The sequence below is a fragment of the Giraffa tippelskirchi genome, chromosome 4, assembly GCF_054371585.1.
Source record: "Giraffa tippelskirchi isolate mGirTip1 chromosome 4, T2T-mGirTip1v1.2.pri, whole genome shotgun sequence".
NCBI classification, from domain to species: domain Eukaryota; kingdom Metazoa; phylum Chordata; class Mammalia; order Artiodactyla; family Giraffidae; genus Giraffa; species Giraffa tippelskirchi.
Window position 1 is genome coordinate 63765768 of NC_137278.1, and position 25830 is coordinate 63791597.

General features: G+C 38.6%; 1 protein-coding gene across 1 annotated transcript in view; it reads right to left on the minus strand.

The window, feature by feature from the left end:
* Positions 1-21588: 21588 nt before the first annotated feature.
* Positions 21589-25830, minus strand: part of CCDC85A (coiled-coil domain containing 85A) — a 213341-nt gene continuing 209099 nt past the window's right edge. The window contains exon 5 of the transcript XR_014082001.1: positions 21589-22560. The gene's annotated coding sequence lies outside the window, so the exon portion shown is untranslated. The remainder of the gene's footprint in view (positions 22561-25830) is intronic.

Here is a 25830-nt window from a genome sequence, read left to right on the forward strand (position 1 = left end):
CTACATCTTTACAAATGACCTAAATAACCCATTCCTTTTCATGGTTGAATAATATTCCATTGTATACATGTACCACATCTTCTTTATGCATTCCTCTGTGAATGGACATTTAGGTTGCTTCTGTGTCTGGGCTATTGTAAATAGTGCTGCAATGAACATTGGGTTGCACATATCCTTTTAAATTATGGTTTTCTCTGGATATATGCTGAGAAATGGGATTGCTGGGTCACATGGTTGCTCTATTTTTTAGGTTTTTAGAAAACCTCCATACCATTCTCCATAGTAGCTGCACAAGTTTACGTTACTACCATCAGTGTAGGAGGGTTCCGTTTTCTCCACAGCCTCTCCAGCATTTATTGTTTGTAGATTTTTTGATCATGGACATTCTGACTGGTATGAGATGATACCTCATTGTAGGCTCTTTTCTGTTTGTTTTTTGCATTTCTCTAATAATTAGTGATGTTGAGCATCTTTTCATGTGCCTGTTGGGCATCTGTCTGTATTCTTTAGAAAAATGTCTATTTAGATCTTCCACCCATTTTTTTGACTGGACTGCTTGCTGTCTTGATCTTTAACGGCATAAGCTGTGTGCATATTTTGAAGATTAATCCCTGTCAGTTGCTGCATTTCCAAATATTTTCTCCCATTTTGTAGGTTGTCTTTTTGTTTTATTTATGGTTCCCTTTGTTTTGCAAAACCTTAAGTTTAATTAGGTCTCATTTGTTTATCTTTGTTTTTATTTTCATTAGCCTAGGAGGTGAATCAAAAAAATCTTGCTGAGATTTATGTCTAAGAGTGTTCAGCCTATGTTTTCCTCTAAGAGCTTTATAGTATCTGAGCTTACAATTAGGTCTTTAATCCATTTTGAATTTATTTTTGTGTATGCTATTAGGGAGTGTTATAATTTTATACTTTTACATGTAGCTGTCCAGTTTTCCTAGCACAACTTACTGAAGAGACTGTATTTTTTCCATTGTACATTCTTGTCTCCTTTGTCATAGATGAGATAATCACAGAAGCATGAGTTTATCTCTGGGCTTTTTATCCTGTTCCATTGGTCTACATTTCTATTTTTTGTGCTATACCATCCTGTCTTGATTCCTGTAGCTTTGTAGAATAGTCTAAAGTCAGGGAGCCTGATTTCTCCAGCTCCATTCTTTCTCAAGATTGCTTTGTCTTTTTTTATTTCTATACAAATTGTAATTTTTGTTCTAGTCCTGTGAAAAAATACCATTGGTAATTTGATAGGGTTTACATTGACTCTGTAGATTGCTTTGCATAGTGTAATCATTTTCAAAACATTGATTCTTATACTCCAGGAACATGGTACATTTCTCCACTTGCTTGTGTCATCTTTTATTTAATTCATCAGTATCTTACAGTTTTATGAGTGTAATTCTTTTGTTTCCTTAGGAGGGTTTATTCCGAGGTATTTTATTCTTTTTGATGCAGTGGTAAACACGGTTTACTCTTTGATTTCTCTTTCTGATCTTTCATTGTTAGTGTATAGGAATGCAAGAAACTTCTTTCCATTAATTTTTTATCCTGCAACTTCACTAAATTCATTGATGAGCTCTAGTAGTTTTTCTGGTAGCATCTTTAGGGTTTTCTATAAATAGTATCGTGCCATCTGAGACAGTGACAGTTTTACTTCTTTTTCAATTTGGATTTATTTCTTTTTCTTTTCTGATTGTCTTGGCTAGAACTTTCTGTTGACTAATAGTAGCAATAGTGGGCATTTTTGCCTTGTTCCTGATTTTAGAGTAAATACTTTCTGTTTTTCACCATTGAGAATGATGTTTGCTGCGGGTTTGTCATATACGGACTTCACAATGTCGAAGTAGTTTCCCTCTACACTCACTTTCTGGAGAGCCATTTTTTTTAAATCATAGATATTGAATTTTGTCAAAAACTTATTCTGCATCTATTGAAATGATCATGCGTTTTTTATTCTTCAGTTTGTTGATTTGGTATTGTGGTATATCACACTAATTTATCTGCAGATATTGATAAATCCTTGCATCCCTGGAATTAGTCCTACTTGATCATGGTGTATGATCATTTAATGTGTTGCTTGATTCCGTTTGCTAGTATTTTGTTGATGATTTGTATGTCTATGCTCATCAGTGATATTGACCTGTAATTTGGTGGGGGGAATGTGGTGGTATATCTTTGTCTGCTTTTAGTATCGCCATGATGGTGGCTTTGTGGAATGAGCCTTTAAAAATTTTTGGAAGAGTTTCAGGTTGACCTCCCAGGTGGCTCAGTGGTAAGGAATCTACCTGCCAATGCAGGAGACACAGGAGACATGGGTGTAATCCCTTGGACAGGGTGATCCCCTGGAAGAGGAAATGGCAAACTGCTCCAGTATTCTTGCTGGGAAAATCCTATGGACCGAGAAGCCTGGTGGCCTACAGTCCATGGCGTCGCAAAAGAGTAGGACATAAGTAAGCAATTGAGCACATCAGAAGGTTAGGTGTTAACTCTTTTCTAAAGGTTTGATAGAAATTTCTGTGAGAGCATCTGGTCCTTGACATTTATTTGTTGGAAGATTTTTAATCACAGCTTCAATTTCAGTATTTGTGACTGGTCTGTTCATATTTTCTGTTTCTTCCTGGGTACATTACTGAACCAAGAAGTAGAAAATATGAGCTGACCAATCATAAGTACTGAAATTGTTGACTTTTTCATGATATCTTTCTGACCAGTAAGAAGTGATAGCTCTTTGTGATTTTTGTTTGTATTTCTATAAAAATTAGCAATGCTGAACATCTTTTCATGTGCCTGTTAGCCATTTTATGTCTCCTTTCGGGGAAAAAGTGTCTATGTAAGTCTTCTGTCCATTTCTCGATTTTATTTAATATTGAGTCAGAGCTGTTTTTATGTATTGGACATTAATTTTGTCAGTAGCACATATTTTCTCCCATTGCATAGAATATTTTTCTCATTTTGTTGATGGTTTCCTTTGCTTTCGAAGAGCTTTTAAATTTGACTGGACCTCATTTGTTTATTTTTTCTTTTATTTCTTTTGCATTGGGCGACTGATCTAAGAAAATATTTCTGGGATTTTTGTCAAAGAATGTTTTACCTATGTTCTCTTCCAGGAATCTGATATTTAGGACTTTAAACCATTTTGAGTTTATTTGTGTGCATGGTATAAGGGAGTGTTAATTGATTTACATGTAGCTGCTTAGCTTTCCAATCAATATTTGCTGACCAGACTGTCTTTACTTCATTTCTTCATTGTATATTCTTGCTTCCATTGTCGTAGATCAATTGATCATGGATACACAGATTTATGTCTGGGCTCTCTTTTCTATTCCCTAGGTCTATATGTCTGTTTTCGTGCCAGTATCGCAGTATTTTGGTTATGTACCTTTGTAGTATAACATGAAGTCTGGAAGGGTTATACATCTAGCTTTCTTTTTTTCTTGTGATTGCTTTTACCATTCTCAGTATTTGGTGCTTCTATATGAATATTGGAATTATATGTTCTAGTTCTGAGTAAAAAGTGTCATTGATATTTTCATAAGTATTGCATTAAATCTGTAGATTGCTTACAGTAGAATCTCTCAGTCAGTTAGTTCAGTCACTCAGTTGTGTCCGACTCTTTGCGACCCCATGGACTGCAGCACACCAGGATTCCATGTCCATCACTAACTCCTGGAGCTTGCTCAAACTCATGTCCATCAAGTTGGTGATGCCATCTAACCATTTCATTCCCTGTTGTCCCCTTCTCCTCCTGCCTTCAGTGTTTGCCAGCATCAGGGTCTTTTCCAGTGAGTCAGTTCTTTGCATCAGGTGGGCAAAGGATTGAAGTTTCAGCTTCAGCATCAGTCCTTCCAATGAATATTCAGGACTGATTTCCTTTAGGATTGACTGTTTGGATCTCCTTGCAGTCCAAGGGACTCTCAAGAGTCTTCTCCAGTCTTCTTGACCACAGGTCAAAAGCATCAATTCTTCGGCACTCAACTTTCTTTATAGTCCAAATCTCACACCCATACGTGACTCCTAGAAAAACCATAGCTTTGACTAGATGGACCATTTTGGCAAAGTAATGTCTCTGCTTTTTAATATGCTGGCTAGGTTGGTCATAGCTTTTCTTCCAATGAGCAAGTGTCTTTTAATTTCATGGCTGCAGTCACCATCTGCAGTGATTTTGGATCTCAAAAAATAAAGTCTGTCACTGTTTCCATTGTTTCCTCATCTATTTGCCATGAGGTGATGGGACCAGAGGCCATGATCTTAGCTTTCTGAGTGTGGAGTTTTAAGCCTAGCTTTTCACTGTCTTTGTTCATTTTCATTACGAGGCTCTTTAGTTCTTCACTTTCTGCCATAAGGGTGGTGTCATCTGCATATCCGAGGTTATTGATATTTCTCCCAGCAATCTTGATTTCAGCTTGGGCTTCATCCAGCCCAGCATTTTGCATGATGTGCTCTCCATATAAGTTAAATAAGTAGGGTGGCAATATACAGCCTTGACATACTCCTCTCCCGATTTGGAACCAGTCTGTTGTTCCAGGTCCAGTTCTAACTGTTGCTTCCTGACCTGCATACAGATTTCTCAGGAGGCAGGTCAGGTGGTCTTGTATTCCTATCTCTTTGAGAATTTTCCACAGTTTGTTGTGATCCACACAGTCAAAGGCTTTGGCATAGTCCATAAAGCAGAAGTAGATGTTTTTCTGGAACTCTCTTGCTTTTTCAATGATCCAATGGATGTTGGCAATTTGATCTCTGGTTCCTCTGCCTTTTCTAAAGCCAGCTTGAATGTCTGAAAGTTCACAGTTCAGGTACTTTTGAAGCCTTGCTTGGAGAACTTTGAGCGTTACTTTGCTAGTGTGTAAGATGAGTGCTACTTTAATAATATTAATTATTCTAATCCAAAATGTAGGATATCTTTCCATTTATTTACATTATCAGTTTTCTTTATCAGTGTTTTCCAATATTTAGAGTGTAGATCTTTCACATCCTTGGTGAATTTTGTTACTAGGTATTTTATTTTTATAAATGTAATTTAAAATGGGATTTTTTAAACTTTACCCGCCTGATATTTCGTTAGTGTAAAGAAACATAACAAATTTCTATATATTAATCCTGTTTTCTACTACCTTGCAGAATTGATTCTAATGGTTTTTGGGTGGTGACTTTGTGGTTCTCTATATTGAATATTGTGTCATCTGCAAAGAGTGATAGTTTTACTTCTTCCTTATCAATCTGGATAACTTTTATTTCTTTTATTGTCTTATTGCTGTGGCTAAGACTTCTAATACTGTATTAAGTGAACTGGTGAGAATAGGTATTCTTTTCATGTTTTTTCTAAATTTAGCAGGGATTTTTTCAGCTTTTAACCTTTAAGTATGATATTGGCTGAGTTTCTCAAAAATGGCTTGTGTTATGTTGAGATTTGTTCCCTCTATACCTACACTGGTGAGACTTTTTATTTGAATAGATGTTGAATTTTGTCAAATGTTTTCTTCTGCATCTATTGAGATTATCAGGTATTTTTTTTCTTTCCTTTTGTTAATGTGATGTATTACATTACATATGTAGATTCATTCTTGTGACACTGGAATGAATCCAAGTTGATCATGGTAGATACTTCTTATGTATTGTTGAATTCATTTTCCTGATATTTTCATATTTTTGCATCTATATTAATCAAAAATACTGGACTGTCGTTTTCTTTTTTGTAGTTTCTTTGTCTAGTTTTGGTATCAGGATGATCGTGGTTCCATAGGATAAATTTGTGAGCGTTCCCTCTTCTTCAGTTTTTTGGAATAGTTTTAGAAGGATAGTTGTAAGTTCTTTGTATACTTACTAGAATTCCCCAGTGAAGCACTCTGGTCCTGGACTGTTTATTCCTGGGTGGTGTGTGTGTGTGTGTGTGTGTGTGTGTGTGTGTGTGTGTGTGTGTTTAGAGATTCTATTTTGCTTCTAGAGTTTCATCTGTTCAGATCATCTATTTCTTCTTTTCTTGGTCTTGGCAAGCTGTATATTTCTAGAACCTTGTCCTTTGCTTCTAGGTTGTCCAGTTTGTTGACATTTAACTGTTGAATGTATTCTGATAGGACTTTGAGGGTATTTCTATTGTATGGGTTGTTATTTCTCCTCTTTCAATACTTACTTTAATTTTTGGGTCCTTGCTTTTCTTCCTGGTGAGCCTGACTAGGGGTCTGTTGATCTTTTTTTCTTAATCTCTTCAAAAAGCCAGCTCTTTGTTGTATTGATCATTTCTATTGTTTTTTGATCTTTGTGTTATTTATTTTCTCTCTGATCTTTATTTCCTTCCTTCTTCTGACTTTGGGCTTGTTTTTTCTTATTTCTCTAATTCTTTTAGGTGATAGATTAGGTTGTCAAGATATTTTTCTTTTCTTCATGAACACCTGTATTTCTGTGAACCTCTTACAACTGTTTTGCTGCATCCCATAGATTTTGTGATTTTACTTCTGCTTTATTGACCAGAAAGCAAGATTCTCCTTCTGCTTTATTGACTACACCAAAGCCTTTGACTGTGTGGATCACAACAGAATGTAGAAAATTCTTAAACAGATGGAAATACCAGATTACCTGACTTGCCTCCTGAGAAATCTGTATGCAGGTCAAGAAGCAACAGTTAGAACTGGACCTGGAACAACAGACTGGTTCCAAATCAGGAAAGGAGTACATCAAGGCTGTATATTATCCTGCTTATTTAACTTATATGCGGGGCACATCATGTGAAATGCTGGCTTGAATGAAGCACAAGCTGGAATCAAGACTGCTGGGAGAAATATCAGTAACCTCAGACACACAGATGAAACCACCTTTATGGCAGAAAGCGAAGAACTGAAGAGCCTCTTGATGAAAGTGAAAGGAGAGAGCAAAAAACTAGGCTTAAAACTCAACATTCAGAAAACTAAGATCATGGCATCTGGTCCCATCACTTCATGGCAAATAGATGGGGAAACAATGGAAACAGTGACAGACGTTATTTTGGGGGGCTCCAAAATCATTGTAGATGGTGACTGCAGCCATGAAATTAAAAGACACTTGCTCCTTGGAAGAGAAGCTATGAGCAATCTAGATAGCATGCTAAAAAGCAGAGGCATTACTTTTCCAAAAAAGGTCTAATCAAAGCTATGGTTTTTCTAGGAGTCACGTATGGGTGTGAGAGTTGGACTATTAAGAAAGTTGAGTGCCGAAGAATTGATGCTTTTGACCTGTGGTTTTGGAGAAGACTCTTAAGAGTCCCTTGGACTGCAAGGAGATCCAATCAGTCAATCCTAAAGGAAATTAGTTCTGAATATTCATTGGAAGGACTGATGTTGAAGCTGAAACTCCAATCGTTTGGCCACCTGATATGAAAAACTGACTCATTGGAGAAGACCCTGATGCTGGGAAAGACTGAAGGCAGGAGGAGAAGCAGACAACAGAGGATGAGACGGTTGGATGGCATCACCGACTTGATGGACATGAGTTTGAGCAAGCTCCGATAGGTGGTGATGCACATGGAATCCTGGCATGCTGCAGTCCATGGGGTCGCAAAGAGTCAGGCACAACTGAGCAACTGAACTGAACTGAACTGATCCATTTGTTAATATCTGCTTTACAATATTTGCTTTAGTTGCCCCTCTATTTGGAGAAGGCAATGGCAGCCCACTCCAATATTCTCGCCTGGAATATCCCATGGACGGAGGAGCCTCGTTGGCTGCAGTCCATGGGGTCACACAGAGTCAGACACGACTGAAGCGACTTAGCAGCAGCAGCCCTTCTATTTGGTGCATAGAGATTAGTAAGTGTAAGATTCTTACTGACTTGATACCTTTATCATTATATAGTGCTCTTCTTTATCTTTCTCTATAGCTGTGTTTTAAAGTTTATTTTGTTTGATATGAATATTGCGACTCCCACATTCTCATCATTTCCCTATGCAAGAAATATCTTTTTCCATCACATCACTGTATTCTGGATTTTGCCCTGAAGTGGATCTCTTGCAGGCAATATATTGCAAACTGTTTTTTTTTTTCTTTTAATTGAGGTATAGTTGCCTTACAGTGTTGTGTTAGTTTCTACTGTACAATGAAGTGAATCAGCTCTAAGTATACATATATCCCTTCCCTTGTGTACCTCACTCCCACCTCCCACCACCCCACCCATGTCAGTCACCACAGAACACTGAGCTGAGCTCCCTGCACTTTATTTCCAGTTCCCACTATCTATTTTATACATGGTACTGTATTTATGGGGCTTCCCAGGTGGCAGTAAAGAACGTTCTTGCCAATGCAGGAGACACTAGAGATGCAAGTTCAATCCCTGAATTGGAAAGAGTCCCTGAAGAAGGGCATGGCAACCCATGCAAGTATTCTTGCCTAGAGAATCCCATGGACAGAGGAACTTGGCTGACTATAGTCCATAGGGTCGCAAAGATTCAGACTGAAGTGACTGAAGTGACTTAGCCCGTAGGCACACACATGTATTTATGAGCTTCGCTGGTGCCTCAGATGGTAAAGAATCTGCCTGCAATATGGGAGACCTAGGTTTGATCCCTGGGTCAAGATCCCTGGAGAAGAGAATGGCTACCCACTGCATTATTCGTGCATGGAGAACTCCCTGGACAGAGGAACCTGACAGCCTGCAGTGTATCTATTATCAGTCTTAATCTTGCAGTTCATCCCTCCAGCCATCAATCCCATGTCCAAACATCCGCTCTCTATGTCGACATCTCTGTTCCTATAAATAGGTTTATCTGGACTATTTTTGTATAGTCCACATTATATGTGTTAATATACAATATGTGTTTTTATCTTTCTGACTTCCCTCTGTATAACAGATTATAGATCTTCCACAAATGACTTGATTTCTTTTCTTTTTGTGGCTGAGTAATAGTCCATTGTATATGTGTACTACATTTTTATTATCCATTCATTTGTCAGTGGACATTTAGGTTGCTTTCATGTCATGACTATTGTAAATAATGCTGCAATGAACATTGGGGCGCATGTGTCTCTTTGAATTAAGATTTTCTCAGGGTATATGCCCAGTACTGATATTGCTACATCATATGGTAGTTCTATTTTTAGTTTTCTAAAGATCTTCCATACTGTTCTCCATAATGGCTATATCAACTTACTTACACTCCCCCCCAATAGTGCAAGAGGGTTCTCTTTTTTCCACACCCTCTCCAGCGTTTATTGTTTGTAGATTTTTTGATCATGGTCATTCTGACTGGTGTGAGGTGATACCACACTGTAGCTTTAATCTGCATTTCTATAATAATTAATTATGTTGAGCATCTTTTCATGTGCTTTTTAGCCATTTGCATGTCTTCTTTGGAGAAATATCTATTTAGGTCTTGCACTCATTTTTTGATTGGGTTTTTTCTTTTTGTGATATTGAGCTGAATGAGCTTTTTATATATTTTGGAGACTAATTCCTTGTGAGTTGCTTTATTTGCAAATATTTTCTCTCATTCTGAGGGTTGTCTTTTCATCTTGTTTATGGTTTCCTTTGCTGCACAAAAGCTTTTGAGTCCCATTGTGCTTATTTTTGCTTTTATTTTTCTTACTCTGTTGCTGTTCAGTCACTAAGTAGTGTCCAATTCTTTGTGACTCCATGGACTATGGCATGCCAGGTTCCTCTGTCTTCCACTATCTCCTAGAGTTTGCTCAAATTCATGTCCATCAAATCAGTGATGCTGTCTAACCAGCTCACCTTCTGCCACCCCATTCTTGTTTCGCCTTCAGTCTTTGCCAGCATCAGGGTCTTTTCCAATGAGTCAGCTCTTTGCATCAGGCCAAAGTATTAGAGCTTCAACATCAGTCCTTCCAGTGAATATTCAGATTTGCTTGACTGGTTTGATCTCCTTGCAGTCCAAGAGACTCTCAAGAGTCTTTTCTAGAGCCACAATATGAAAGCATCAATTCTTCGGTGCTCAGCCTTCTTTATAGTCTGACTATCACATCCATGCATAACTACTGAAAAAACCATAGCTTTGACTATATGGACTTTTGTCAGGAAAGTGATATCTCTGCTTTTTAATACACTGTCTAGGTTTATCATATCTTTCAAGAAGCAAATGTCATTCAATTTCATGGCTGCACTCATGGTCTGCAGTGATTTTGAAGCTCACAAACAGAAAATCTGTCACTGTTTCCACTTTTTTCCCTTCTATTTGCCATCAAGTGATGGGACTGGATGCCATGATCTTAGTTTTTTGAATATTAAATTTCAAGCCAGATTTTCCACTCTCCTTTTTCACCCTCATCAAGAGGCTCATTAGTTTCTCTTCACTTTCTGGCATTAGAGTGGTATCACCTGCATATCTCAGGTTGTTATTTCTCCCAGCAATCTTGATTCTAGCTTATGATTCATCCAGCCTAGTATTTCATATGATATATTCTGCATATAAGTTAAATAAGCAGGATGGCAGTGTATAGCCTTGTCATACTACTTTCCCAATTTTGTACCAGTCAATTGTTCCCGTCTGGTTCTAACTGTTGCTTCTTGACCCACATACAGGTTTCTCTTGAGACAGGTAAGGTGTTCTGGTACTCTCATCTCTTTCAGAACTTTTCCACAGTTTGTTGTGATCCACACAGTCAAAGGCATTAGCATAGTCAGTTCAGTTCAGTCGCTCAGTCATGTCTGACTCTTTGTGACCCCATGAATCGCAGCACACCAGGCCTCCCTGTCCATCACCAACCCCCAGAGTCTACCCAAACTCATGTCCATTGAGTCGGTGATGCCATCTAACCATCTCATCCTCTGTCATCCCCTTCTCCTCCTGCCCCCAATCCTTCCCAGCATCAGGGTCTTTTCCAAGAGAAGCTAAAGGCAAAGGAGAAAAGGAAAGATATATCCATTTGAATGCAAAGAATACCAAGGAGAGGTAAGAAAGGCTTCCTCAGTGATCAGTGCAAAGAAATAGAGGAAAACAATAGAATGGGAAAGACTAGAGATCTCTTCAAGAAAATTAAAGATACCAAGGGAACATTTCATGCAAAGATGGGCACATAAAGGACAGAAATGGTATGGACCTGACAGAAGCTGAAGGTATTAAGAAGAGGTGGCAAGAATATACAAAAGAACTATACAAAATAGATCTTCATGACCCAGATAACCACGATGGTGTGATCACTCACCTAGAGCCAGACATCCTGGAATGTGAAGTCAAGTGGGCCTTAGGAAGCATCACTACGAACAAAGCTAGTAGAGTTGATGGAATTCCAGTTGAGCTATTTCAAATACTAAAAGATTTGATGCTGTGAAAGTGCTGCACTCAATATGCCAGCAAATTTGGAAAACTCAGCAGTGGCCACAGGACTGGAAAACGTGTTTTTATTCCAATCTCAAAGAAAGGCAATGCCAAGAATATTCAAATTACCACACAACTGCACTCATCTCATAAGCTAGTAAAGTAATGTTCAAAATTCTTCAAGCCAAGATTCACCAGTATGCGATCCATGAACTTCCAGCTGTTCAAGATGGATTTAGAAGAGGCAGAGGAACCAGAGATAAAATTGCCAACATCCACTGGATCATTGAAAAAGTGAGCGAGTTCCAGAAAAGTATCTACTTCTGCTTCATTGACTATGCCAAAGCTTTTGACTGTGTGGATCACAATAAACTGTGGAAAATTCTTCAAGAGATGGGAATACCAGACTACCTGACCTACCGCTGGAGAAATCTGTATGCAGTTCAAGAAGAAACAGTTAGAACTGGACGTGGAACAACAGACTGGTTACAAATCAGGAAAGGAGTACATCAAGGCTGTATATTGTCACCCTGCTTATTTAACTTATTTGCAGAGTACATCATGCAAAATGGTGGGCTGGATGAAGCCCAAGCTGGAATCAAGATTGCTGGGAGAAATATCAGTAACCTCAGATGCACAGATGACACCACCGTTATGGCAGAAACTGAAGAGGAATTAAACAGGCTCTTGATGAAAGTGAAAGAAGAGAGTGAAAAAGCTGGCTTAAAACTCAACCCTCAGAAAACTAAGATCATGGCATCTGGTCCCATCACTCCATGGTAAATAGATGGGGAAACAATGGAAACAGTGACAGACATTTTCTTGGGCTCCAAAATCACTGCAGATGGTGACTGCAGCCATGAAATTAAAAGACACTTGCTCCTTAGAAGAAAAGCTATGACCAACCTAGATAGCATATTAAAAAGCAGAGACATTTCTTTGCCAAAAAGTTCTGTCTAGTCAAAGTTATGGTTTTTCCAGTTATGTACAGATGTGAGTTTTGGACTATAAAGAAAGCTGAGTGCTGAAGAATTGATGCTTTTGACCTGTGATGTTGGAGAAGACTCTTGAGAGTCCCTTGGACTGCAAGGAGATCCAACCAGTCAATCCTAAAGGAAATCAGTCCTGCATATTCATTGGAAAGACTGTGCTGAAGCTGAAACTCCAATCGTTTGGCCACCTGATGTGAAGAACTGACTCATTCGGAAAGATCATGATGCTGGGAAATATTGAAGGCAGGAGGAGAAGGGAACGACAGAGGATGAGATGGTTGGATGGCATCATTGACTCAATGGACATGCGTTTGAGCAAGTTCCGGTACATGGTGATGGACAGGGAAGCCTGGCATGCTGCAGTCCAGTTCAGTCCATGCGGTTGCAAAAAGTTGAACATGACTGAGTGACTGAACTGACCTATTGAGATGATGATTATATATGTTTTTATTTTTAATTTGTTAACATGGTGTATCACATTGATTAATTTGGGTATAAAGAAGAATCCTTTCATCACTGCAATAAATCCACTTGATCATGGTGTGTGATCTTTTTAATGTGTTGGATTCTGTTTGCTGGAATTTTGTTGAGGATTTTTGTGTTTATGTTCATCAATGATATTTGCCCCAAATTTTTTTAGGGGGGATATCTTTGTTTGTTTTTGGTATCAGGATGATGGTGGCCTCATAGAATGAGCTTAGGAGTGTTCCTTCCTCTGGAATGTTTTGGAAGCATTTGAGAAGGATGGATGTTATCTCTTCTTTAAATGTTTGATAGAATTTGCCTGTGAAGCCATCTGGTCCTGGAATTTTGTTTGTTTGGAAGATTTTGCCACTTTGTCTTTTCATCAGATTATTTTATTTTTTGTTATTTAAAGTAATTATTCTTAGGCATGTACTTATTGCCATTCTGTCTTTGTTTTCTAGTTGTTTTTGTTGTTGCTGTTTTTTACTTTTATGGTTTGATTTTTTTTGTAGTATGTTTGAGCTCCTTTCTGTTTTTTTTTTCTAATCTATTTTATGTTTTTGATTTGCAGTTATTAAGGAATTTAAGAATTTGACACATAACTGTATCTATTTGCTTTAACCCAAGTCATTCAATTTAAAAGACATTCCAAAAGGTCTATATTTTTATATACTCCTCACCCACATTTTGTGATTTTCGTGTTTTGTTTTATATCTTAATGCATATCCTTTTACTTTTTATTGCAGTTATAATCATGTTTACAATTTTGGACTGTTTTTAATCTATGTACTGAATTATTTAAATGATTTTCAATTTTTACAATATATTTGCCTTTCCTTTTGGGATTTTCCCCTTTCCTTTAGATTTTTGTGGGTTTTTTTTTTTCTATTTAAAAAATATCTTTCTTTTCTCCTTTTAAGGTAGGTTTAGTATGCTGAATTCTTTTAGTTTGCACTTGTTTCAGAAGTCCTTTATCTCTTCTTCTATTCTAATCTAGGTAAGAGTATCCTGGATTGTTGTTTTTTCCCTGTAGGACTCTAACTGTATATATTTTATCTTTAAACTTTTACCATTAATTATATTAATAAGACTGTTTGGGTTCATCTTGATTGGGACACTCTGTGCTTCCTGTACCTGGATATTTATTTCCTTCTTTAGATTTGGGAAGTTTCTAGCCATAATTTCTTCAAAAAACATTTTTAATGCCCTTTTCTCTCTTCTCTTCCTGAAACACTTATTATGCAGTTGGTTGGCATCACCGACTCAATGGACATGAGTTTGAGTAAACTCCGGGAGTTGGTGATGGACAGGGAGGCCTGGCGTGCTGCAGTCCATGGGGTCGCAAAGAGTCGGACACAACTGAGCGACTGAACTGAAGTGAACTGAACTGAACATGCTTTATATTATCCCAGCGATCTTGTATGTTATACTTTTATGGTCTCTCTCTCTGCTATTCTGATTGGGTGATTTCCATTATTCTATTTTCCAGAACACTTAAGCATTCTTTGGTGTCATTTAGTTGACTCTTCTTTTCTTCTAGATTGCCTTTTATTTCAGCAGTTGAATTTTCTATTCTTGACTGTTTTATCTTTATATTTCCTGTTCCTTTTTACTGTGTCTGCATTTCTATTGATAATTTTCTTAATTCAGTTAGCATTTTTATTACCACCCTTTTGATCACAGACTGTGGTAGACTGGTAAGCTCTGTTCATTATTTTTTCAGGGGATTTCTCTTGTTTCTTTGTGCTCAGTCACTTGGTCATGTCCAACTCTTGGGGACCCAGGGACTATAGCTCACCAAGCTCCTCTGTCTATGGAATTTTCCAGGCAAGAACACGAGTGGGCATCCATTTCCTACTCCAGGGGATCTTCCTAACCCAGGGATTGAAGCCCTATCTCTTATGTCTCCTGCATTGGCAGGCAGATTCTTTACCACTAGTGTCACCTGGGAAGCCCCAGGTATTCCTTTATTTTTTCCTTTAGTTGGGTATAATTCCTCTGCCTTTTCATTTCACTTTACTGTGGCCTTGAGTGTTTGTTTCTATGTTGGAGCAACCTTGTACAGTGTATATGTCCCAAGTCTTTGGTTCAAGGGTTGGTTTTGGTATCGACACCAGTCATGTCTTTCCTCAGGGTGTGCTGGCCTTTATCTGATAGGAGGGTGCAGTTGGAGAATGTAAAACCTGTGCAAGATGTGATGTAGAACTTGCTTTCTGCTCTATGTATGTCACTGCCCTGTTGGTAGTGAGGTCTGCTTCCCAGTTGTTGGAGTAGAAGCCCTGAGGGTCATGTTTGATCAGGCTTCATTGCCCTTGAATGCATGTCCTGCCTCAAAGGAGGTGATTGCTAAAGTGATTCCCACATGCACTGCCTGTGTAGATGTCTACAGCTCTGTTTAGAAGCAGGCCAAGGTCACATCCCTTCCCATCTGTGTTCATACCAGATCTAGTCCAAGGTTATCTTGTGGAATAACCTGGGCCTGAGGGTATGGAATTCTCAGGTGGCTGCAATGTTGTACAATATCTGGGCTGCCTCGGTGGCAGTATTCTCCCAAGACCTGTCTGCTCCAGGTCAAGTGCTAAGTTTTGGTGTGGAATGGGCAAGGTCAGGGTGGTCTCATTGGGAGATGAACCACTGCATGCTTCTGCAACACATGGCTGCCACTGCCTGCCTGGACCACACCTAAGTCCCCCTGGTGTCTCTGCATAGCTGGGTCCTGAGTCCTTTCCCAGAGCTTGTCTGCCAGTCTTCCAGATCTAAGCTGCAGTGCAATCCTATGACATTGCCTCTTGCATGTTCTGACAATGGCCTCCACTGCTCCACTCAGATTACACACCAGACACTCATTTGTGTCTATGCACCTGGTCTAAGTCTTTACTCAGGGCCATGACAACTTTGGTATAGAGTGAGTGGAGCCAGAGTGTTTGCCCTGTTTGGATTGGGGAGTACAGCAGCGAGGTGGCAGCCCATAGTGTGAGACTTTCTCCACCCTCATGGTTGGCAAGCCAGCACACATGCACTCCTCATGAGTAGAGTTTAGGCTTCTCCAGCCAGTGGTTCTCCCAGCAGCCAACAGGATTCACACAGGCCCCTAGGACTAGGATACCCAGATTGCAGCTTGACTGTTTGCTCCATAGGATGAGGGTTCTACAGTGACCTACAGTTAGGTCTTTGAACCATTTTGAATTTATTTTTGTATATGGCATGAGGAAATGTTCTAATCTGATTGTTTTACATATGACTGTCCAGTTTTCCAAGCACCACTTTTTAAAGAAACTGTCTTTTCTCCATTGTATATTCTGGCCAGTTTGTCATAGATTAATAGACTTTATATTTGGGGGCTTATTTCTGAAGTCTATTCTGGTCCATTGACCTATTTGTCTGTTTTTGTGCCAGTACCATGCTGTTTTGATTACTGTATTTTTGTTGTCTGTTGTCTGGGAGGGTTATAACTCCAGCTTTTTTTCTTTTTTCTGAAGACACTGTGACAATTTGAGGTCTTCTGTGAATTTTAAGATTATTTGTTGTTGCTCTATAAAAAATGTGATACCTTTTTGTGAGGTGTGCCTCATTTGATTTGCATTTCTCTAATAATTAGTAATGTTGAACATCTTTTCATATATTTTTTGACCATCTGTATGTCTTCTTTGGAAAAGTATCTATTAGATCTTCTGTACATTTTCTGATTATGTTGTTTGTTTTTTGATATTGAACTACATGAGCTGTTTGTATATTTTGGAGATTAATCCCTTGTCAATTGCTTTGTTTGCAAATATTTTCTCCCATTCTGAGACCTGTCATTTTGTTTATGGTTTCCTTTTCTGTGCAAAGGCTTTTAAGTTTAATTAGGTCCATGTTTATTTTTATTGCTCTTTGAGGTGGATCAAAAAAGATGTTGCTACTATTTATATCAGAGAGTGTTATGCTTATGTTTTCCTCTAAGAGTTTTATAATATCTGGCCTTATATTTAGGTCTTTAATCCATTTTGAGTTTATTTTTGTGTACGGTGTTAGGAAGTATCTTAATTTTATTCTTTTACATGTAGCTGTCCAGTTTTGCCACCATCACTTATTGAAGAGACTGTCTTTTCTCCATTGTATATTCTTGCCTCCTTTGTCATAGATTAGTTGACAGTAGGTGTGTGGGTTTATCTCTGGACTTCTTCTTGTCCATTGAAATGTATTCTGTTTTTGTCCCAGAAACATTGGTTTTTTAGTAGCATGTTCTTTAGTGTCCACGTGTTTGTCCTTTTCTCATTTTTGCTTCTGTAGTTGAGTTCTAATTTTGTACTATTAAGGTAAGAAGTAGTGCTTGATATAATTTCTATCCTATTCAATTTGTTGAGCACTGTTTTATGCCCTAGTATGTGCCTTTCCTGGAGAATGTTCCATGTGCACTTGAATGTGTATTATGCTGTGCTTGGATATAATACCCTGTAGATATCAATTAAATTCAACTCATCTATTGTGTCATTTAATACCACTCTTGTCTTGATTTTTCCATCTGGATGAGCTGTCTGTTGATGTCAGTGCTACAGTTGAAATTTCCCACTATTATTGCACTTCTGTCAGTTTCTCCCTTGAAGTCTGTTAGTATTTACTTTATATACTTATATGCACCAAATATAGGGGCACCTATGTTAATGGATATTATACTATCCTTTTATTGCATTATTCTATCAATATATAACAGCCTTATTTGTCCTTCGTTATGATCCTTAGTTTACAGTGTATTTTGTCTGATATGACTATTGCTATCTCTTTCTTGGAGTTTCCATAGAAACTTTCTATTTTTCATTTTCTCACTTTGTGTGTGTATGTCTTTTGGCCTGAAGTGTGCATATTGCAGGTTGTTTTATTTTGTTTTTTTAAATCTAATCTGCTACTATGTCTTTTGATTGGATCATTTAGTTTGTTGATATTTATCATAATTATGGATAGGTATGTACTTATGGCATTTTAATCGTTGTTTTCTGGTTATTTTTGTAGTCCTTCTCTGTTCATTTCTTTTTGTTTCCTTTGTGGTTTGATTATATTTTGTAGCATGATTGGTTTCCTTTTTATTTTTTGTGTCTCTTGTAGGTTTTTGATTAGTGGTTACTATGAGGTTCTTATTGTTGACCTATATCTACTTGATTTAAACTGATATTCATTTAAGTTCAAATACATTCCAAAAGATCTACAATTTTTACTTTCCTGCCTCATTTAGTTCTAATATCACATTTTCTACCTTAAGCTTATCCCTTAACTGTATCGTTACAGTTGCTTTTACAAATCTTTGTCTTTTAATCAATATACTGGTTTATTTAAATGATCTTTAATCCTCACTATATATTTGTCTTTTGTATTGAGATTTTCCTTATCCTATAGACTCTTGATTCTTTTCTATTTAGAGAAGATACTTCAGTATTCCTTTTAGGGTAGGTTTAGTATGGATGGGCAAATTCCTTTAGATTTTGCCTGTCCCCTGCTGTAGTCCATGGGGTCGCAAAGAGTTGGACACGACTGAGCAACTGAACTTACTGAGAAGTTCTTTCTCTCTCCTTCTATTCTAAATATTTAATAATCTTCCTGGGTAGAGTACCCCGGGTTACAGCTTTTTCTCTTTCAGGACTTTGAATATATCATGCCACTCCCTTCTGGCCTGAAAGTTTCCTTAGAAAAATCAGCTGATAGCCTTATGGGAATTCCCTTGTATATAAATTCTTCTCTTGCTGCTTTTATTCTCTTTTGGTCTTTCAGTTCAGTCACTCAGTCATGTCCAACTCTTTGCGACCCCATGGACTGCAGCACACCTGGCTTCCCTGTCCATCACCAACTCCTGGAGCTTACTCAAACTCATGTCCCTCGCATTGGTGACGCCATCCAACCATCTCATCCTCTGTCTTCCCCTTCTCCTCCCACCTTCAATCTTTCCCAGCGTCACGGTCTTTTCCAATGAGTCGGTTCTTCTCATCAGGTGGCCAAAGGACTGGAGTTTCAGCTTCAACATCAGTCCTTCCAGTGAACACTCAGGACTGATCTCCTTTAGCATGGACTGGCTGGATCTCCTTGCAGTCCAAGGGACTCCCAAGAGTCTTCTCCAACACCACAGGTCAAAAGAATCAATTCTTTGGCACTCAGCTTTCTTATAGTCCACCTCTCACATCCATACATGACTACTGGAAAAACCACAGCTTTGACTAGATGGACCATTTTTGGCAAAGTAGTATCTCTGCTTTTTAATATGCTGTCTAGGTTGGTCATAGCTTTTCTTCCAAAGAGCAAGTTTCTTTTAATATCATGGCTGCAGTCACCATCTGCAGTGATTTTGGAGCCCAAGAAAATAAAGTCTGTCACTGTTTCCATTGTTTCCCCATCTATTTCCCATGAAGTGATGGGACCAGATGCCATGATCTTAGTTTTCTGAATCTTGAGATTTAAGCCAACTTTTTCACTCTCCTCTTTCACTTTCATCAAGAGGCTCTTTAGTTCTTCTTCACTTTCTGCCATAAGGGTGGTGTCATCTGCATATCTGAGGTTATTGATACTTCTCCTGGCAATCTTGATTCCAGCTTGTGCTTCATCAAGCCCAGCGTTTTGCATGATGTACTCTGCATATAAGTTAAATAAGCAGGGTGACAGTATACAGCCTTGACATACTCCTCTCCCTATTTGGAACCAGTCTGCTGTTCATGTCCAGTTCTAACCGTTGCTTCCTGACCTGCATACAGGTTTCTCCAGATGTAGGTCAGGTGGTCTGGTATTCCCATCTCTTTAAGAATTTTCCACAGTTTGTGGTGATCCATAAAGTCAAAGGCATTGGTATAGTCAATAAAGTGGAAGCAGATGTTTTTCTGGAACTCTCTTGCTTTTATGATGATCCAGTGGATGCTGGCAATTTTATCTCTGGTTCCTCTGCCTTTTCTAAATCCAGCTGGAACATCTGGAAGCTCATGGTTCATGTATTGCTGAAGCCTGGCTTGGAGAATTTTGAGCATTACTTTACTAGCGTGTGAGATGAGTGCAACTGTGCAGTAGTTTGAACATTCTTTGGCATTGCCTTTCTTTGGGATTGGAATGAAAATTGACTTTTTCCAGTCCTGTGGCCACTGCTGAGTTTTCCAGATTTGCTGGCATATTGAGTGCAGCACTTTCACAGCATCATCTTTCAGGATTTGAAATAGCTCAACTGGAATTCCATCACATCCACTAGCTTTGTTTGTAATGATGCCCACTTGACTTCGAATTCCAAGATGTCTGGCTCTAGGTGAGTGATCACACCATCGTAGTTATCTGGGTCATGAAGATCTTTTTTGTATGGTTCTGTGTTTTTATCTTTTGCCATTTTAATTATGACATGCCTTAGTGTCAATCTGTTTGGGCTTATCTTGATTGGGAACCTCTGTGCTTCCTGTCTGAATATTTCTTTCCTTATTTAGCTTTGGAAAGTTTTCAGCCATAATTTCTTCAAATGGTTTCTCAAAATCCTTTTTTTATTTCTTCCTGTAACCTCTATATTGACACCTTTGATATTATCCCTGAGATTTCCCAGATATGTTGTACTCACATATTTTTATTTGTCTGCTGTTCTGATTGAATGTTTTCCATTAGTCCATCTTCCAGATCATTTATGCATTCTTCTGTGACATTTAGTCAGCTATTTGTTGTTCTTAGTGTGCTTTTTATCTCAAATATTTAATTATCTATTTTTTTGTGTGCTACTTCTTTATAATTTCTGGTTCTTCATGAAAAATTATCTTTGTTTACATCAATTTTCTCCCCTAATTCAGTCAGCCTTATTATTACCAATATTTTGAATTATCTGTCTGGTAAATCACATTCGTTTCATCATTTTTTTCAGAAGTTTTTTCTTGGTCTTTCAATTGAGAGTAGTTTGTCTTTTCATTCTATTTAACTTTCTCTATGAATTTAGGTGAAACAGTTACCTGTTTTGGTCTTGAAGGGGTGTTCTTATGTGGGAATGTACCTGTGTAAATAGCATGTGTTCAACCCCTTTGATGACAGGGATCAATTTGATGTGGGTGCCAGTCATGTCTTTCCTCAGGGAGTGCTGGCAGCTATCATTTTGGTAGGAGGTGCAGCTACTGATAGAGAAGCTAGAGTCTGATAGGGGTGTGAGGCAGGACTTGCTCCCTGCTCAGTGGCCATCACTGCCCTGCCAGGTCGGGGGGTCTTCTCTCAAGTTGCTGGAATAGAATACCTGAAGGTTTGGCTCAAACTAGCTCCATTCCCTTCAACTGTGTGTTTTTCCTTCCCCCCATACTGGGACGTTTGTACCAAAGGAAGGCAATGCTGAAGTAGAGTTGGTATGCTCACAGAGGTCCAGTGCTCTGCCTGTGTAGGCATCTGGGGCTCTGCTCAGATGTAGCACATGGTGCATCTTTTTCCCTGTTGCAACCACCTTAGATCTAGTGCTAGACTATGGCATGCAGTGGGCAGGGCCAGAGCATTCACTTGGCTTGGACTGGGGATCTCTCTCTGCCATGCCTGGGGGCAAACCAGCACCTGTACACTCCTCAGGAGTAGGGTCCAGAATTCTCTAGTTTTTCTATCTGTCCTAATGCTTTTCTAATCAGTCAAATGGGCTTGTCTGCTATACATAGGAGCCCACGACTGGGATACCCAGTCTGTGCCTTGAGCTTCTCACTCCCCAGGGTGAGTGTTCACATGTGTAGTCTCCCTTTTCCTCTTGGTCCCCTCCCAGGTGGACAGATCCTGGCTCAGTGCTTTTCTTCCCATCCTACCCAAATATGTCTGTATCTTTCTTACAGCATTGCTTTTATAGGAGAGCTTCTGCTCATTTCTAGTTTTTCATAAGAAATTACTCCACATGTAGATGTATTTTTGATGTGTTTGTGGGAAGAGGTAAGTTCCACATCATCTTACTCCACCATGTTGACCTCCCTTCTGCTAATTTTTATTCTACTACATAAAGATAACATAGAATCTCTCTTTTGTGACAGCAGTTAGAGGAATCAGTTGTTTGAACACACTCCTTGTTCTTCCCAATACAACTAAGCCATCATCATAGAATATTTATCCTGCAATTTTCCACATCAGGAGACCAGGTATTCAATTCATAACATTTAAAGTGTACAATATTAGTAACAGAATCCCAAATCAAAAACAGTATGGAAAATTTGAATCTCTAAGAGTCCAGAATTAGGGTAGACTCCAGACAAGGTATAATCCGTGTTTCAGCTCCCTTCTTCACAGTTCTCTTGGCCCTACCCTCTCCTGTATGCATGCTTTCTCCTCAGGATGACTTCTCAATGACAGTCAGTACGGTTTCATGCAACAGACAACTCTTCCCTATAAATCCAAAAAAGAAAAACTTCTTCCCGTACTCATGAAATAAAACTTCTTCCCCAGTAAAACAGATGAACCCTGTTAGATCATGTTGCCACATTTGGGCCATTAGGAATGCTGTGTAATGATGGGCTGATGCTGGGCTTCCTAAACCAATTACTGGCAACTAGGATGAGAGTACCAAGATGAACTCTGAGTCTAGGCTTTAGAATAATCAAGGTTAAGCGACAGAATTGGAAACAGCTTCTCCTCATTCTCTTGGGCAGTGTCTTTCTAAAGCAAAGGAGAACTGTCTTAGGAAAAAGAGAAAAATAAATCTTGGATAGCCAGCCAGTATGGTCACTGTTGAGTGGCAGGGCTAGACTGAACCTGGGGAATGATGATGGTTAAAAGGGTTTGAGTCTGGGAGTTGGTGATGGACAGAGATGCCTGGCATGCTGTGGTTCATGGGGTCGCAAAGAGTCAGACATGACTGAGCAACTGAACTGAAGACATACAGTTGACCTAAATGTTTATCGACGGATGAATAGATGAAGAAGGTGTGGAATAATACTCAACCTAAAAAACAAAGGAAATAATGTCATTTCTAGCAACATGAATGGACATAGAGATTATCATAGTAAGTGAAGTCAAAGACAAATATCATATGATATCACTTATATGTGGAATAAAAAGTGATACAAATGAACTCATTTACAAAACAGAAACAGACTCACATATTTTGAAAAAAAAAGTTATGGTTACCAAAGGGGAAAGGGGGAGGGAGAGATAAACTAGAAGGTGTGTATAACCTATACCACTACTATATATAAAATAAATAATAAACAAGGGCCTACTGTATAAAAAAGACAGAACAAAGACCTCCCTAGAGACTGTTATCTGGACTGTCAGAAACTCATTCTTACCTAATCCAGATTTTTCCAAAACGAAAACAGATTTTGTATAATGCTACATTAAGCCCATGCAGGTTGGCCCATACACAAAAATGGCTCATAGAATCAAAGGCCAATTTCAGACCCTTTGTGCTTCTTTAAAACTGCATTGCTGATTAGCATATGAATCCTGTTGCCATGGCAATTACAGTGGTGTATATTGTGTGCTGTCACTTTAGAATAGGATCTAGAAAAGTAAACGTCCTAGAATAGAAAATGAAAGCCTTCTTGGTAATAGGATCAAATGGAACTATAACTTGGGCATCAAAACTGAGAAACATTTCCACGAAATGAGAGGCTTTTGTGTTTTATAGAGACATTCTGAAATTTCAGTGAAATGAGACCATGCTTTACTTATGATTGCTCCTTGCTTCCAAATGGTTTTGTGGTACCTTTAACATTTAAACTCATAAAAATAGGGCAACTAAACAACTAGGAAAGAGAAGGAAGAAGGAAATGGAAGAAAGTAAGAGAAATGTTGAGTGGTGTTTGGTTGTGTATGCATCTTAGCATTGAAATTTCCATATTAGCCTGCTATGTGTATTCTACCACTTGCTTGAAGAGGTAAAGGATGCTGGGCGTGGGAGATACTTTAGGCTCTTTAAGTGCAAAGGAGTGGTGGGACAATCTTTTAGGCAAGATGTATCATTAGCTAAGGATTTGAACACAGAGGGTCCCTTTTCTACTGGGTGTTACCAATCCAAAAACTTTGCACTGTGTCTGATTCAATCATGTTTCTCCTCTATTCAGGCCTGAGGGTAACAATCTCTTGCTCTCTGCCTGAGCTAGGGAGGGAGAGCTTATATGCAGGAGTGAAAAAGCCTGACTACTGCCAATTATCCCAGGGTCCCATGCCGTGGGTGTATCAAATTCTTCCTTGTTTAACATCCTTGGAGCCATGACTCCTTCTTAAATAATATCTTCCATCATGTATTTTGAATTTTGGATCCATTCTTCAATGAGATAATGTTTTGTTTCCCTTCTTTCAAGAATTCATCATAATTGAGGGTCTACAGAGGACACTATTTTTTCATGTTCTACTGGAATTATGAGTTTATTAAGTATCTTTTCCATTATTTTTAGGGATCAAGGCAAGAGGGAGAAGCTGTAGTATGTACTCATTCTGCCATTTTGAAGTGAAAGAATTCTCAAACATTTCTGTGGTGGCATGAAAAATAAAGCATTAAATGGTTGTGTAAATTGTTTTTCAAACATACTCGTCCTACATGAGAATCAGACAAAAGCCCTTTTTCAGCATTTCTAAAATCACAGTCTGTGATTGGTCATGACAGGGCCTGTGGTAGGCTGAATGAGACATAAAGGACAGAGCCTGAAAGTACGTCTATGCAGCAGAATCTCTAGGTGGTAGACTGACCCTTCAGTGTTGATGTGGGCCCTTCTCCCAAGCTAATGGTATAAATTGCTCACAGGTCTAGGCTCTAGTATCTTAAAGGACTCACCATTGTTTCTGATGAACTGTGAAGATCATTGAACTTTGGAACTAGGAAGACTACTAAGAAGCTTAGACTAACTCAGATGTTATCTCCATTCAGCATGTCAGGACATAGAGGCTCAATGAGGTTAAGTTGTTCAATGCACAAAGCTAGTAATAGTCACTGGAGAAGGCAATGGCACCCCACTCCAGTGTTCTTGCCTGGAGAATCCCAGGGACGGGGGAGCCTGGTGGGCTGCCGTCTATGGGGTCACACAGAGTCGGACATGACTAAAGCGACTTAGCAGTAGCAGTAGCAGTAATAGTCACATGCCGAACTTGCTGCCCCAAAGTCAGCCTCACTAAGCCAAAGGCCTTTTATTCAATGCTGCACTTAGTAAAGCATACTGCTCCAGCTCAACATGCTGACACTAACTTGTATTGCATTTAATCCCACCAAAAATCTACTAATCATACAAAGTTGTACCATATGAAATTGCTGTTTTTATAATCCAAAGATGGCCAAATATTGGTAATCTCATATGGTTCAGTCTGATATATTTTTAATTGTATAATGAGATGGAAAAATTTTTCTTTCAGAAGTAAATATATGAATTCCTCATAGAAGTAGAGCTTGTTGAGAATTTACCTTGATAAGCCAGCTTGAAGTACAAGGATCCTTTCCAAGAATAGGTGACAGGATTTCTAACAGAATCAGTTTGTCTTTGAGGTAACGGAGGATGAGGCAACAAAAAGCTTGCCATAGAGTGAAAATTCTGGAAATGAGAAGTCACTAGGAAATGTAAGCACTTCCTCAAGATCACGAAAATGGGTATTTGAGGGAAATGTATCTAGGTCTCAAGGATAAAGGAAGCTCTTACTGGGACCCAAGATACTACGGTTCCATGTATTTCCTGAACAGTCACATTCTGAGTAAGGAACCAAAATATGTTTCCTCATGTGATAGTGGTAGACATTCTTTAAAAGTTCATTGGATTAAAGAATAAGATTGTTGGTATTTTGCTGGATTCCACATGTGATCTAAATATTCTTTAGCGCATTTAGCATGTGCTAGAAACTTATAAAGCATGAATTTAAAAAGCTTAGATTCTGATAGACTGACAGCATCAAGGCTGGTATAAAGGTAACCTACCAAGATATGTAAATTAGCCTTTTTTCCAGGGAAAATGAGATCAATAATCTGGTCACATAAAAGAAGAGTATCACTTAGTTTTTCTGATAAATATGTTGGGCAGTTGCAAGATTCAGACCCTGAGCTGTCCATCTACTATGCCATTTAAAGTAGGGACTAATGCTAAGTGTAAGAAGCCTTGTTCCACAGTGATTTCCAAGTATGTCTGTCCTCTGACTTGCGTCTTAAGTCATTCTTTTCTCAAAAATGCAGAAGTCTCTTAAATAGAGACACAAATTTTTCTAATTCTTTGATACTTCCCTTCTAGTTTA